Source organism: Mobula hypostoma, chromosome 6 (genome assembly GCF_963921235.1).
Source record: "Mobula hypostoma chromosome 6, sMobHyp1.1, whole genome shotgun sequence".
In the NCBI taxonomy this organism is placed as follows: Eukaryota; Metazoa; Chordata; class Chondrichthyes; order Myliobatiformes; family Myliobatidae; genus Mobula; species Mobula hypostoma.
The window spans coordinates 141,601,814-141,616,043 of record NC_086102.1 but is presented as its reverse complement, the minus strand read 5'-3'; the positions used below and the strand labels follow the sequence as shown (position 1 = coordinate 141,616,043).

The 14,230-nt window shown below is 45.8% G+C and overlaps 1 protein-coding gene across 3 annotated transcripts in view; it reads right to left on the bottom strand.

Annotated features, from left to right (window-relative positions):
• Nucleotides 1–14,201, bottom strand: part of LOC134347667 (uncharacterized protein C2orf80-like) — a 54,816-nt gene extending 40,615 nt beyond the window's left edge. For all 3 annotated transcript variants that reach the window (XM_063050038.1, XM_063050036.1, XM_063050037.1), the window contains exon 1: nucleotides 14,079–14,201. The gene's annotated coding sequence lies outside the window, so the exon portion shown is untranslated. The remainder of the gene's footprint in view (nucleotides 1–14,078) is intronic.
• Between the last annotated feature and the right edge of the window lie 29 nt (nucleotides 14,202–14,230).

Genomic DNA, 14,230 nt, shown 5'->3' with positions numbered 1-14,230 from the left:
GTTTTGACTTGGTCACACCAACGCAATTGAAGAAATTGGAAGAGGCACAAGTGAATCTTTGCCTGAACTCCAAGGATTATTTAGGTCCCTGAATGGTGGTGAGGGAGGAGTGCAGGGACAAATGTTGCAGGCTGCAGAGGAAAATGCCAGGGAACGGAGAGGGATAGGTGGAGAGGAATGAGTGGTCCCTGTGTAAAGCAGAGAGGGATGGGGAGGAGATGTGACTCGGTGGTGAGATCCCACTGCAGCTGGCAGAAAAGTTGAAGAGTGATGTGCTTCATGTGGAGCTGGTAGGTGAAAGGTGTTTATCAAGAAAACTTTAGCTCTGTTCTGTCTGGGGTAATGAGAGCAGACTTCACCCATTCCAACCTCATTGACTGAACGGCATTCTTCGTTTACTTCACACCATCCCTAGCCTGATCATTGAACCCACAGGCTAGAGTAGAACAGTTACAGTCTGCAGGATTGACTTTTACTTTCCAGATGGATAGACAGCAAACACAAAACACCAGGCCATCATACATCTCATCACATCAGGGGACCTCCCCTCCATAGCCTCTAACCTGATTGTGCTTGAACCCCACTCTGTCCATTTCCATCTTTCACCACAATCCACAACAGGACTGCCCTGGTTGGCATCAAATACCAATCAAAACATAAGGACATAAGAAATTGCAGCAGGAGTAGGCCATCCGGCCCAGCGAGCCTGCCTTGCCATTCAATAAGATCATGGCTGATCTGTCTGTAAACTCAGCTCCATCTGCCTGCCTTTTCTCCATAACCCTTAATTCCTCACTATGTAAAAATCTATCTAACTGGATTTTAAATATATTTAGTGAAGAAGCCTCAACTGTTTCCCTGGGCAGAGAATTCCACAGATTCACCACTCTCTGGGAAAAACAGTTTCTCCTCATCTCCATCCTAATTCTTCTCCCCTGAATTTTGAGGCAATGTCCCCTAGTTCTAGTCTCACCTACCAATGGAAACAATTTTCCTACTTCTATCTTATCTATCCCTTTCAAAATATTGTATGTTTCTACAAGATCCCCTCTCGTTCTTCTGTTTCTATAAGATTCTCTCTCATTCTTCCGATTACAGAGTACAATCCCAGTCTCCTCATAGGTTAACCCCCTTCATTCCTGGAATCAACTTGGTGAACCTCCTCTGCACTGCCTCCAAAGCCATTGTAAGACTCGCTTTACCTAGTGGCATGATCTCAGGGGTGGCGCCCCCTCCCCGACCAAACTTTAGCACTCTTGTTTGGGTGGATGCTGCGTGTTGTGTCCCCTGTTTAACATCAGTACCCCGAAATAACATTCAGTCCACAATGTGCGGTTAAATGATTAAGATTTTATATTTAAGTATTGGGTTAGTAGAGAAACAAAAGAAAAGGAAAGCAAATAAAAGGTGCCAATAATCTCATAAACATGTTCAGTGCACAAACGTTGGAGTTCACAAATTCCCTTTCGCTGATCCTCCTTCGTTCGTCGTTGACCCCTGGGCTCCCACCATGTTAGCAGTAACATAAAAGAAGAAACCCTTACACTAGTATATCCTTCCTCAAGTATGGAGACCAGAACTGCACACAGTACTCCAGGTGCGGCCTCACCAGTACCCTGTATAGTTGCAGCATGACCTCTCTGCTCTTGAATTCAATCCCTCTAGCAATGAAGGCCAACATTCCGTTTACCTTCTTAATTACCTGTTGTACCTGTAAGCCAACTTTTTGTGATTCATGAACAAGCACTCCCAAGTCCCTCTGCACAACAGCATGCTGCAATCTTTCACTATTTAAATAATATTCTGCTCTTCTATTATTCCTTCCAAAGTGGATGATCTCGTATTTACCAACGTTGTATTCCATCTGCCAGACCTTGGCCCACTCACTTAACCTATCTATATCCCTCTGCAGACTCTCCACATCGTCTATACAATTTGCTTTTCCACTCAGTTTAGTGTCATCAGGAAGTTTTGCTATGCTACGCTCAGTCCCCGCTTCCAAATCATCAATGTAAATGGTAAACAGCTGCGAGCCCAGCACCGACCCTTGCGGCACCCCACTCACCACTGACTGCCAACCGGAGAAACACCTATTTATATCAACTCTCTGCCTTCTATTGGTTAACCAATCCACTACCCATGCCAATACACTTCCTCCAACTCCATGCATCCGTATCTTATTTATAAGTCTCTTGTGCGGCGCCTTATCAAACGCCTTCTGGAAATCCAAGTATACAACATCCACCTGTTCCCCTCTATCCACTGCACTCATTATGTCCTCAAAGAACTCCAGTAAGTTTGTCAAACAGGACCTGCCCTTTCTGAATCCATGCTGCGTCTGTCTAATGGAACCACTCTTTTCTAAATGTTTCGCTATTTCTTCCTTAATGACAGCTTCAAGCATTTTCCGGACTACAGATGTTAAGTTAACTGGCCTATAGTTACCCATCTTTTTCCTACATCCTTTTTTAAAAAGTGGCATGACATTTGCTGTCTCCCAATCCGCCAGGCCTTGCCCAGAGTCTAGAGAGTTTTGATAAATGATTACCAACATGTCTACTGTAACCTCCGCCAATTCCCTCAGCACCCTGGGATGCATCCCATCAGGACCAGGGGACTTATCTACCTTCAAGCCCTCTAGTTTGCTCATCACTATCTCTTCAGTGACAGAGATTTTATTGAGGTCCTCACCTCCCATTTCATTCATAACATCCTTCTTTGGCATATTAGACGCGTCCTCCACCATGAAGACCGGCACAAAATAGTCGTTCGATGCCTTAGCCATTTCCTTATCATCCAATATCAATTTCCCCTTCTTGTCTTCCAAGGGACCTACGTTGACTTTAGCCACCCTCTTCCGCTTTATATATTTATAAAGAACATACTGATTTTGTTACAGTGTTGTGGGATAGCTCCCTGAATACACAAATTGTCAAAAGGCAAAATGGTTGTGTTCTAAACTGGGCATTTGGTAGCAAAGATATGTATATAATGATGTGTTATTATGGGAGATGGCCACTTAATGCTTTCCCTCATTTCATCATGAAGGTTTCAATGAGAGTCAATTAATATGAATGTTCATCTATTCTCTTCTAAATGTTTTAGAATCAAAACAATCTCACACGCAATAAATGGGTATGATGACCTCCAAGTAACAGTGGAAGTTAACTGATATCAGTGGTAAATGCGAGGTCATCAACTTTGGCAGGAAAAATGGAACATCAGACTATTATTTAAGTGGTAAAAAATTGCAGCATGCTGCTGTGCAGAGGGTCTTGGGAGTGCTTGTGCATGAATCACAAAAGGTTGGTTTGCAGGTGCAGCAGGCTACCACGAAAGCAAATAGAATGTTGGCTTTCATTTTTTTTTTAAAGAGGGATTGAATTTAAGAGCAGGGAGATTATGCTGCAACTGATCGGGGTACTGGTGAGGTCGCACCTGGTGTACTCCACACAGTTCTGGTCTCCTTACTTGAGGAAGGATATACTGGCTTTGGAGGCAGTGCAGAGGAGGTTCATCAGGCTGATTCCAGAGATGAGGGGGTTAGACTATGAGGAGAGATTGAATCGCCTGTGACTGTACTCGCTGGAATTCAGAAGAATGAGAGTTCTTATAAAAAAAATATAAAATTATGAAAGGGATAGATAAGATAGAGGCAGGAAAGTTGTTTCCACTGGTAGATGAGACTAGAATTAGGGTACTCAGCCTCAAGATTCAGGGGCTAACTACTGATGTAGAGGAGGCCACGCCAAATGCAGAAGAACCCCATGCCCATCTCTCACTCCTCCCAGTCACTAGGCACTATTTTCTGCAACTGTATGAGGTTTGACAGTTGCCCCTCCTCCTTCATCATTATCTTAAACAACTCTTCCATGTCAAGCACAGATTCACATGCACATACTGCGACCATTTCTTCTGCATTCGGTGTGGCCTCTTCTACATCAACAAGACCAAACATAGAATAGGCAACCATATTGCAGAAAACCTGTGTCCAACTGCATTGGCCATCTCGAACTTCCTACTCCAAGCCATTTCAACTTCCCTTCCCCTCTATCATTGTCATCAGCCAGGGATTCGCAGAAGCCAGTAGATACCTTGCATTCTTTGAAATAGGCTTTGACACAGTGACACTGTAATTTTCTTTGTGATCAGTGAAGTATCTATCTATCTATTACAACAGTGACACAGCTACACTGCAACACTGCTGTGTACATACATCTATTGATGCTTCTGGACACATCTTCAGTGATGTTCCTGGAATCATCGGGTGTTTCGGGTCTTTCAACATCATACAACCTCCTCCAGGTGACCCAGCCGGGGCTGATCAGACCCCAGCTTGTGTCCAGATGGCTAGCTACTTATGACTCCATGGCTCCCCTCTTTTGAGCCACAGCCATCTTGAGGCCCTCTCTGCTGCATCGGTGGTACTGCGGATGGCTCTCCTCTTCCTCTCTCCCTCGATGCCCAAGATGCTGAAGGCTCTAAGGAACGGGCTACGAATCCCCTACAACCAACCTCCACTGGAAGACACCTCGCTCTCCATCCAGCCTGCTGACAGTTGCTGACCAGTCCTGCGTACTTGGAGAGCTTCCTTTCAAAGGCCTCTTCCAAGCTATCTTCCCATGGGACTGTCAGCTCCAGCAGCACCAGTTGCTTAGTAGACCCAGACACTAGGACAGTGTCTGGTAGCAGGGTGGTGGCTGCGATATGGTTGGGGAACTTCAGCTGCCCTTCAAGGTCCACAAACAGCTGCCAGTCCCTTGCAGAGGTCAGAATGCCTGCAGATGTTCTTTTGGCAGGTATTGGCTGCTCCCCAGCTCTGACAAAGGCAATGGTCTGCTTGGAGGGTCGGGACTGCTTCGCCCACTCAACTCCTGCACTGACGGCTTCAGTGATGGTCTTCAGGACCTGATCATGCCTCTAGCTGTACCGTCCCTCACCAAGTTCCCTTGCGCAGCCGCTGAAGATGTGCTCCAGGGTTCCTCGCTTGGAGCACAGTGGGCACGCAGGTGACTCTGCCTTGCCCCATGTGTGCAGGTTTGATGGGCTTGGAAGCACATCGTACACTGCCTGGATGAGAAATTGGATGCGGTGTGGTTCGGCTTTCCAAAGATCAGCCCAGGTCACTTTCCTCTCAACCGCATTCTCCCATCTTGTCCAAGCTCCCTGTTGCTTCATTCCCACCGCCTTGCAGGCTCTCATCTCCTCCACTACTGCTCTCACCTCCTCCTGAACTAGATGACGCCTTTCCTTCCCTCTGGTGTCCATTTCGGGAGTTGGAAAGGATCCTAGCCCAGCTTGGTCTCGTGTGACCGCTCCCACCAGCCTCGCCTCTGCCTCCTGAACAGCTTCCTCTGCCCTCCACTTCCTGCCAGTACTTACTTGGATCCCTGTTCTAGCCACCTTCGGGTCACTTGAGTACCTATACTGTAGCACTTCTCTGGCTCTTGTTACCTTGAATTCTTCCTCCAAGGATTTGAAGGGCAGTTGCAGTTTGTTGTGGTGTCCATAGAGTGCGATGCTGCTCAGGCTCTTTGGCAGCTCCAGCCATCTCCTGAGGTGGTTGCTAACCCTCCTCTCTAAGGTTTCGACTGTTGAGATCGGAACTGCATAGATGAGGAGGGGCCACAGGATTCTGGGAAGAATGCCATGCTGATACACCCAGGCTTTAAACTTCCCAGGTAGGCCAGACTTGTCCACAGATTTCAGCCAGCCATCCAACTCAGTGCAGGTTGCCTGAATGGATATTGTGTCCCTTAAAAAGAGCTGTCAAAAACTTTGCCTAAGCTCTTGACTGGCTTTTCTGTGATGGTTAGGATGGCTGTGCCTGCGATGCTGAACCGGAACTTGTTCTCCACCTTCCCTTTCCTCAGCACCATCGATCTTGATTTGGCAGGTTTGAAACACATCCGGGCCCACTCCACCAGATTTTCGAGCCCTTGCAGAATCCTCCGGCAGCCTGGGACTGATCCTGTGGTGACTGTGAGGTCATCCATGAATGCCCTGATAGGTGGTTGCCGTTGAGCAGACTTCATTCTGGGACCTCTGCACTCTGGTTCAGCAGACTTAGTGAGAACAGTGTCACTGAGATAGTGCACCCTGTGATGATGCCAATCACCACCTTGTGCCAGGTTGATATAATTGCTCCTGAAGAGACCCTCATCCTGAAGTTGCTGTAATAATCAGCGATAAGGTCTCTGATTCTACTGGGGAAGTGATATTTGGTCAGTGTGAGCTGCATCAGCTTGTGCGGAATGGAGCCATATGCATTTGCCAGTTCGAGCCACACACTGACAGGTTGCCCTTGTTCTCTCTGGCCTCCCTGATGAGCTGTGTCACCACACCGATGTGCTCCAGACAGCCCGGCATCCCTGAAATGCCACCCTTCTGGACTGATGTATCAATATAGGTGTTCTTTGCTAGGTAGGTGCACAGCCGGTTAGATATGGCACTGAAGAAGATCCTCGCCTCGACACACAGCAGGGAGATGATGCGAAACTGATCTATGTGGGTGGCATTTTCCTCCTTCGGGATCCACACCCCTTCAGCCACTCTCCACTGTTCTGGGATCTTCCCCCTTCTCCAGAAGATTCTCAGGATCTTCCACAGACGCAGCAGGAGTTTGGGGCAGTTCTTGTACACTTTGCACGAGGTGTTGCTTGGTCCTGGAGCCGAGCTTGCCCTTGCTTTGCGGACGACCTCTCTGACTTCCTTTAGTTGCAGCTCTGACATGTCGAACTGCACATCCGGTTCAGGTGGGTCTATTAGGATGTTGCACTCTCCCAACTCCTGCTTTCTTTCAGGATCATTATATATCTTCTTCAGATGCTGGTCTATGTCTTCCTGCGAACAGGCCAGTTTCCCACTGCGCTTCTCCCCCAGCAACTCCTTGGTGAACTTGAAGGGGTTGGCGATAAAGGCAGCATGTTTTCGGGCCCCTCCACGCCGCCGCCTCCGATGCTACTCTGCCTGGCGGAGGACCCTGATCTTCTTTCGTAGTATGCACATCAGCTGGGCCAAGCCGATGCGCTCCTCTTCAGTGACAACCAGGAAAGACTGGGTGACAACCACGAAAAGAGTGGTGACGACTGGAGAGTCAGTGACAGCCCGGAGAGACAGCAACCAGGGCAGAACGGGCTGGCAACCCAATCTGTGTCCTCTGAGAGGAGGACCCCCACAAAAGCTACAATGAATCTAAGGGAAAGATACCCCCGGGGTGCCCAAGAGGGGGTGAGGATGAGCACCCCAGTCGGATGGACACAACGACATCAGACTCAGGCAATGAACAAATGACGATGAGGAAGCAGTGTGCATGTGGCAAAATCTGCAAGAACAATCGCGGCTTGAAGATCCACCAAGTGAGGATGAAGTGTTTGGCGGGAGCAGGAGCAGCACAACGCGCAGGTGTCCAACCTGGTGAGACGAAGGAGGGGCCAGGCCCAGAGTCACCCCATAGTGCCCGGAACCTCCAAGTGTTGCAAACTAATTCCTCTAACATGAAGTCTAACAGGAGGCGGATCAAATGGCCTGCAGCTAACATGACTTCACTGTGGAAGCAGTTTGATGAAGACGTTAACCAAATTCTGGAGGCAACGGCAAAGGGAGGGGCTGATAGGAAGCTGCAAGCCAAATATCACGTCCCCAGCAGAATCAGAGACCTTATCGCTGATTATTTCAGCAACTTCAGGATGAGGGTCTCTTCAGGAGCAATTACATCAACCTGGCACAAGGTGGAGATTGGCATCATCACAGGGTGCACTATCTCAGTGACACTGTTCTCCCTAGCCATGAACATGCTCACTAAGTCTGCTGAACCAGAGTGCAAAGGGCCCAGAATGAATTCCGCTCAACGGCAACCACCTATCAGGGCATTCATGGATGACTTCACAGTCACCACAGAATCAGTCCCAGGCTGCCAGTGAATTCTGCAAGGGCTCGAAAAGCTGGTGGAGTGGGCCTGGATGCATTTCAAACCTGCCAAATCAAGATCGATAGTGCTGAGGGACGGTACAGGTGGAGGCATGATCAGGTCCTGAAGACCATCACTGAAGCCGTCAGCTCAGGAGTTGAGTGGGCGAAGCGGTCCCGACCCTCCAAGCAGACCATTGCCTTTGTCAGAGCTGGGGAGCAGCCTATACCTGCCAAAAGAACATCTGCAGGCATTCTGACCTCTGCAAGGGACTGGCAGCTGTTGGTGGACCTCGAAGGGCAGGTGAAGTTCCCCAACCACATCGCAGCCACCACCCTGCGACCAGACACTGTCCTAGTGTCTGAGTCTACTAAGCAAGTGGTGCTGCTGGAGCTGACAGTCCCATGGGAAGATAGCTTGGGAGGCCTTTGAAAGGAAGCTCTCCAAGTACGCAGGACTGGTCAGCAACTGTCAGCAGGCTGGATGGAGAGCGAGGTGTCTCCCAGTGGAGGTTGGTTGTAGGGGATTTGTAGTCCATTCTTTAGTTAGAGCCTTCAGCATCTTGGGCATCGTGGGAGAGAGGAAGAGGAGAGCCATCCGCAATACCACCGATGCAGCAGAGAGGGCCTCAAGATGGCTGTGGCTCAAAAGAGGGGAGCCATGGAGTCATAAGTAGCTAGCCATCTGGACACAAGCTGGGGTCTGATCAGCCCCGGCTGGGTCACCTGGAGGTTGTATGATGTTGAAAGACCCAAAGCACCCGATGATTCCAGGAACATCACTGAAGATGTGTCCAGAAGCATCAATAGATGTATGTACACAGTGGGCACATACTTGATTCTTTACCTCTCTCCTCCTGGTCTGTTGTCTGGCATGCAAAGAACACAGTTTGGCCAATGAAGCTGACAGAACATTACTAGGGCCTCCCTGCTGGTAATGTTGTCCTGGGAGTGGAGGCTGATCCTTCCAATGGAAGATTTTGAAAAGACAGCATTGATTTTAACTTTTCAGTGTTACGAGATACCTACCTTAAGCAAACCAGGTCTCAGAAGCACATAAAAAAGCAAATATCACGGCTATCCAAAGGCCATTCCACTAAAATTGTCCAGCAGATTGTTTGTTGGTCCGGATTCCAGTACAGGGGTAGGCAACCTATGGCCCGCGGGCCAGATCCGGCCCATGAAAGTATTTTGACCGGCCCGCGAGCAAATATTGGGATACTATGCTTACCCGGCCCGCGAGCGATTTTTCCTTATTCTGAGTGTTTCACACGACCACACTGATGGACATGCATGGCATCTTGTTACACTGGCCCCAGGTTCCATTTTGTTCCAAACCAAACACTGGTATATACAAATGATGGGAAGGCAGACTACCTTATTAATACGTATTAGATACTCTCCGCGCACGCGCAGATTTTCAGATGGGATCGTTCAAATTTGTAAACAGAAATAGCGTCACTGTGTTTTAACTAGAAATCCATGCTAAGTATCCAAATATTTACATGTGCTATGATACTTGTTGAATAACTCACATTCCGAAATAAAATTGAAGAAAAAAATTCCAATAGCAATGAATGCAAAACGCAGGAAGGTAGACACTAAGTGCCGAAACTTCCAAGACACTTGGACACTAGATTACTTCTTCATCGAGCAAGCTGGGAAACCAGTTTGTCTCATTTGCCTAGAAAATGTTGTTGTGAAGAAGGTGGCAAATATCAGGCGACATTACCAGACCCGCGGCAGTGGAAATTTTAACAAGTTTACTGAGCAAGCAAGGAAAGATGAAGTTGAGCGAATGAAAGCTAGCTTTGGAAAACAAACATCATTTTTTGCCAAGAAAAGCAGTGAAAATAAAGGAAATACCCGTGCCAACTACCTAGTCTCAAAACTTATGGTCTCAAAAAGTGGACACTGCATCAGAAATTTTTCAAATGGAATTGACTGAGATGCAGTGTGACAACATATTGAGATCAAAATTTCATTCTGAATATGTGTCAGTGCTTGACTTCTGTAGAAAATATATTCATCCAAGTGGGAAGTATCCTAACTTAGTGGACCATGTAAAAAAGATGGCTTCATTGTTTGGTAGCACTAATCTGTGTGAGCAATTATTTTCAAAAATGAAGCACACGAAGAACCATTTGAGAACAGGATTGACTGATGCACATCTGGATGATGTTTCGCTCTTGGCATCAACAAGTCTGACACCCATTATTGAGAAGCTTTCAAGCAACAAACAGCATCAAGTTTCATATTGATTTATCCACTGTTTGCATTAAAATTTTCTTTTATATTATACTTAATTTACCACCATTCAATGCATCATGTTCATATGACTTATGTTTAAAGGTTCTTTATGCCCTTTTAATAGATTCAAAAGATGCCTTGATTGAAATAAATTGCAACTAAACTGAGTTCTTTGATTACTAATTGGCATCCTTGGTTAAGCACAAATGATTTTCTAGCATGCGTTATTCATTAATTTGAGACAAAACAGAACTAGATGTATTTAAATGGATAATTCCCATATTTCAAGTTTTTTATGGCATTTATCTGGCCCACCGTCCGCTCATTAATACGCGATATGGCCCACAGAGGCAAAAAGGTTGCTGACCCCTGTTCCAGTATCTGAAGTCTCTTGTGTCTCCATAAGATCTTTATCAGTTTGCGATATTGATCATCAAACACAACTTTTACTCAGTCAATCGAAGGCTTTACTGCCAAGATGAAGGCATTGATAAATTTCAACATCGATATCTGCCTTTACTGGGAGGTGACATCAGTGTAGAAGCTAGCACAATGCTTTACTGTGCCAGCAATCAGCATTCAGGTGTTCAATTCTTGTTGCCGTCTTTAAGAAATTTGTACATTCTCTTCAAGACAGTGTGAATTTCCAACAAGTGCTCCAATTTCCTTCCACATTCTAAAGATGCACGACCATAAAACATGAGAGCAGAATTAGGCCACTAAACCCATTGAGTTCGCTCCACCATTCCATCATGGTTGATTTGTTAGCACTCTCACCCCCATCCTCCTGCCTCCTCCCCATAACCTTTGATGCCCTGACTAATCAAGAACCTATCAACCTGTTTTAAATATACTCAACAACCTGGCCGCCACAGCGGTCTGTGGCAATTAATCCTACTGATTCACTATCCTCTAGCAAAAGAATTCCTCACCTCTCTTCTAAATAAACATCCTTCTACTCTGAGCCTGTGTCCTCTGGTCCTATACTCCCCCATTAAAGGAAACATCCTCTCCACATCCACTCCATCTAGGCCTTTCAATACTCGATAGATTTCAATGAGATTGCCCGCTCATTCTTCTAAACTCTAGCAAGTACAAGCCCAGAGCCATCAAACACTCTCCATAAGTTAACCTTTTCATTCCTGGAATCATTATGTTGTACCTCCCCGGACCCTCTCCAGTGTCAGCATAGATAAAGGGCCCAAAACTGCTCATAATACTCCAAGTTCAGTCTGACCAATGCCTTATAAAACCTCAGCATTACATCCTTGCTCTTATATTCTAGCCCTCTGGAAATAAATACTAACATTGCATTTGCCTTCTTTGCCACTGACTCAACCTGCAAGTTAACCTTTAGGGAACCCTGCACAAGGACTACTAAATCACTTTGTGTTTCGGACTTTTGAATGTTCTCCCCAATTAGAAAAGAGTCCATACCTCTATTCCTTCTACCACAGTGCTTGAACATACACTTCCCTACACCATATTTCATTTGCCACTTCTTTACCCATTCTCCTAATCAGTCTAAGTCCTGCTGCACATTCCCTGCTTCCTCACTATTACATGCCCCTTCACCTAGCTTCAAATCATTTGCAAACATAGTCACAAAGCCATCAATTCCATCATCTAAATCATTCACATATAACGTAAAAAGGAGTGATTCTAACATCGACCAAATGGAATACCACTAGTCACCAGCAGTCAATCAGAAAAGGCCCCTTTATTCCATCTATCTCTCCTGCCATGCAGCCAATTTCCTATCCATGATGGTACCTTTCCTTTAATACCATGTGCTCTTACCTTTTTAACCAGCCTCATGCACAGTATTTTGTCAAAGGCCTTCTGAAAATCCAAGTAAACGAGATCCACTGATTGTACTTTGCCTATCCTGCCCGTTATTTCTCAGGCAAGATTCCCCCATGTTGACTTTAGTTATTTTATCATGTGCCTCCAAGTACCCCAAAAGCTCATTGTTAATAATGGACTCCAACGTTTTCACAACCACGGAAGTTAGGCTAACTAGCCTATAATTTCCTTTCTTCTGCTTCTCTCTCTTCTTAGAGTGCAGTGACATTTCCAGTCCTCCAGAACAATTTCAGAATCTAGAGATTCGTAAAAGATCATTACTAATGCCTCCTCAATCTCTTTAGCTATCTCTTTCAGAACCCTGGGATGTGGTCAACCTGGTGCAGGTTATTCATCTACCTTCAGACCTTTCAGTTTCCCAAGCATCATCTTCTTAGTAATAGCAACTGTACTCACTTCTGCCCCCAAATTCTCCCAAATTTACAGCATATTACTAGTGTCTTGCACAGTGAAGAATGATGCAAAATACTTATTAATTTCATTCGCCATTTCTTTGTTCCTCATTACTACCTCTCCAGCGTCATTCTCCAGCGTCATTCTCCAGCTGTCTGATGTCAACTCTCACCACTCTTTAACTCTTTATATATCTGAAAAAACTTGAGATAATTCATAGCTTTGTTGATGTACTACCACAGTGAGAAAGGTAGAATAAGGTGTTTCCAACCCATTGAATTCATCATGTGACCATACCTAGCTCCGAACTATTACTTAACCTCATGCAACAGCACAAAACAATCATGAGATTGCATGATGTACCATTGAACTTGGCTAAAACTGATCTAATCAGGATAGGATTTATTTTCTAATATGACATAAAACATGCTGTTTTGCAGCAGCAGTATTGTACAAAAACATAAACTTATAAATCACAAAATAAATAGTCCAAAAAAAGGAATAATGGGGTAGTGTTTATAAGTTCATAGACCATTTAGAAATCTGATAATGGAGAGGAGGAATCTGTTTCTGAGACAGTGAGTGTGGGACTTCAGTCCCCTGTACCTCTTCCCTGAAGGTAGTAATGGGAAGACACCAGTTTTTGGCTGGTGAGGGTCTTTAATGATGGATGCCAACTTCTTGAGTCACCCCTGCTTGAAGGTGTACTCGATGATGAGGAGGGTTGTGCCAAGATGGATCTGGCTGAGTCTACAACACTCAGCAGCCTCTTGCGACCTTGCATATGGGAGGCTGTAATCAGAAAAGCATGCTATACCAATCACCTGAAGTAGAGCTGCTGATGTGCCTTCTTTGTGATTGCATCAATGTGTTGGACCCAGGACAGATCCTCTAAAGATGTTACGCTTTCCCACTGAACACTTGAGAGGGCAGGTGCACCTTCCCCTTCCTGAAGTCCATAATCAATTCCTTGGTCTTGTTGATGGCAAAGTTGTTATTATGACACCACTCTGCCATTCTTGTACATTTCCTTGTGGCCACCTGAGATTTTACCAACAACAGTGGTGTCAAATGCAAAATTATAAATGAGCTGTGCTTACTACACAGTCATGGGTGTAGCAGAGGTTCCCAACCTTTCTTATGCTGTGAACCATACCATTAAGCAAAGGGGTCCATGGACCCCAGGTTAGGAACCCCTGGTACAGAGAGAGTCGAGCAGTGGGCTAAGCACACAATCTTGAGATGCAGTTATGACAATTGTCAGTGACAAGATGTTATTACTGATATGTACCGCTTGTGGTCTCTCAATGAGGAAGTCAAGAATCCAGTTGCAAAGGTTGATGCAGAGGTCCAGGTTCAAAACCTTGGTGATTAATACTGAAGGGATGATGGCATTGAATGTCAAGCTGTAATCCATGAACAGCACCTGACATATTATCCTGATGAAGGGTCTCAGCCTGAAACGTCGACTGTACCTCCTCCTAGAGATGCTGCCTGGCCTGCTGCGTTCACCAGCAACTTTGATGTGTGTTGCTTGAATTTCCAGCATCTGCAGTATTCCTGTTGTTTACCTGACATATTATGCTGTTAGTAGTAGAGAATTGAATTTTTTTAAATTCTGGAAACCTTATCTATTAATAGAAAATAATGAAAACACTCACCGGGTCATACAGCGCCTGTGGAAAAGGAAACAGATGGATGACCCTTTATCAGAAGCGGGAAAGAAGAAAACAAGTTGGTATCCAGCGGTGAAGTGTAGCAGTGATCAGCACGTGATGCTTGACAACTGCACAAATGTCCAATTGGAAGCGTC